The sequence below is a fragment of the Penaeus monodon genome, chromosome 27 (genome assembly GCF_015228065.2).
Source record: "Penaeus monodon isolate SGIC_2016 chromosome 27, NSTDA_Pmon_1, whole genome shotgun sequence".
Taxonomy (NCBI): domain Eukaryota; kingdom Metazoa; phylum Arthropoda; class Malacostraca; order Decapoda; family Penaeidae; genus Penaeus; species Penaeus monodon.
In genome coordinates, this window is record NC_051412.1 from 24099415 (window position 1) to 24101965 (window position 2551).

Below are 2551 nucleotides of genomic sequence, written 5' to 3' on the forward strand. Positions count from 1 at the left end.
TCTTAAAGGCAGATTATACTTTTTTACTTGAATTGCAGGTATCAAACATAATGAATTTTCAAAGTATTTGATGAAAACGTGCTGCAGTTATATTTTCAAATTATGAACAATGATGAATAAATCATGAAGAATGATAGACTACCTGTGAAACAAGGATGTTCTAACTACAAAAGAAACTGGAAAAGAAATCTGGGATGAAGGATGAAAAAAAGTTAGACATATGAAATAGGAAAGTGAACTACAGTGTGGAAAATTATTATGAGGAAGTACGTCCATGCAACTAACATTTCCTCTTAGTGGTAGTGTTAATTCACACACTAAGCATTGCTATTATTGACGTACTATTTTGGCATTCTTTATCCTTTCCTAATGCACAGCTGCTTCCAACACGTGTGCTTTCATTCTGTGGCAGCCATTATGTTAAACTCCAAATGCTAATCGTCCCAAATCTTCTAAATTCTGTATTAGTCATTACACAGACATTAGTTATTAATCAAGAGCCACAAGCATAATAACATAAAGCCATAGCCAAAACATTTAAGGTCACATGGTCTACCATTTAAAATAAAGAGAAAACAAGCATTTTCTCAGAGACTAGCTCTCTCTCGAGAAAATAATTGTGATGTCACGTCCACTGCACGACATCAAACCAGGAAGTTACGAATCTCTACAAACCCATGCTTTAAGATCTCACATCTAAGTATTTCACAGCCAAAAAGCTCTGACTCTGTGTGAGTGAGGAATGGACTCTTCCCGAGTTACCTGCCAAGATTGAACCTCGTGTCCCTGGTCGCTCACCAAAGGAAGTCCCTAATCGCTTCCCTGTTGAGTTTTTAAAAATACTCATTCCTGAACTTTCTGCGCTAAATTTGGTTCCATGCCTCAATAATAACAATGTGAATTATACAGTTCATCAAGGCTATCTACTAAAAAAAATACTTAAAAAAAAATGGAGGTACCAAGTGTGGGTAGAAAGTGAAGAAAATAACAGTACAGTGTACTTCAAAAGACAATGTACATTTTTTCTCTCCATGCTGCATTAATCAAAACATGTGAAGCTCTTAACATTTAGATAATATAAAAATGAATAAGGTGTCACTTTCCAAGCAAAGAGGAGGTAATCATTCTCCACCTCTCTCCTCATAACCTTTAGTATTTCTGTTGGTGTACTAGGCTAATGGTGAACAACTGAGCTTTGTGATCTACCTGAGCTCATGAAGAAATCGATGGTTTCAAGTCAAATCCTGCACTGTTTACTAATCATTTTAACTCATTCTAATGTCATTCTAATGGTATATTCTTTGTAGTTTGTAGAAAATACATTACTCTTAATGTGATTCTTTGTTATATAAATATGAAGGATGAAAAGAAAGTAATATTATACCAAAACACTCAAAAAATATAAATGTAAATACAAATTACGTGTGAAAATAAAACACATAGTAAAGAAAGTAATGAAAGACAAATCTTAATTTTGTTCCCAGTAACAGTGCACCTTATCCCCCTTTAAAACTTACACATGTAATCATTAATTATGAGGATGACAGAGAAATCAAATGAAGAGGAAATTTTCCATCACACAAATACTAAACAGTCAACTAACACATAAATTTGATATTAAACCCCCATATAATAATGAATACTTCACATCAATGTGCAGTATGTATGTATGTGTTATTCGTGAGTATATAACACAATTTTAATCTCTTTATGCATATGGAAGTAGGGTCCTATTTTCTAAACTGTTTTTCAGCTTTCTTTCATCTGTATGATCTACATTATGAACATATTAACTAATTCAACTGGTTTAATCATACTACTAATAATCTGACACAGGCCTTGTCAATTCATAAAACGACAGTTGCTTGAAATCATATAAGACTGGTACTCAGGGACAAAATAGTAATTTCACTATCAACATTAGAGGTCTTTGATAATATGATAAGAGCCTGAATCAGTAAGGAAATATCCTCACCTGAAGTGGCTGGCCTGTTATCAAAGGAAGGTCCATCACGGTTAACTGGAATTTCATCCATTGTAGTTACAGCTGTCGATATGCCTCGGTATTCTAGTGTACTGCCAGTTTCAACCCGACCCTGAGCTTCCGTCTCCTCTTGGGCACCTGTCCGCCCCTCAACCTCACCTGCCCTTGGTGCTGCACTTGCCACCCTGCTAACACCCTGACCTTGAAAAGTGCTCTCTTCTGTAATTATGACTTGCACCTGACTCTTGGGATTCCCTCCAACCGCAGCTTTACCTTGGTCGTGATTCGCGGCTTCACCCTCCTCCGGTCTTAAACCTTCACCTTCCTGATCCTCGTCCTCTTCCTCAACTGGTTCCTGGATTAAACACAGGCAAAAAGATTCATAAAACCACATAAAAAACAGAGTGCTTATGAAGATGAATAAAATCACTCATATGAACATGAACTGTAGAAATAGAATATTGCGCATACAAGACATAAAGCGTATGCTGTACAACACCAATAATACTGATAAAAAGTGCAAAATAGACTTGAAGAATGACTGATAATATTTAAACTCATGCCCTT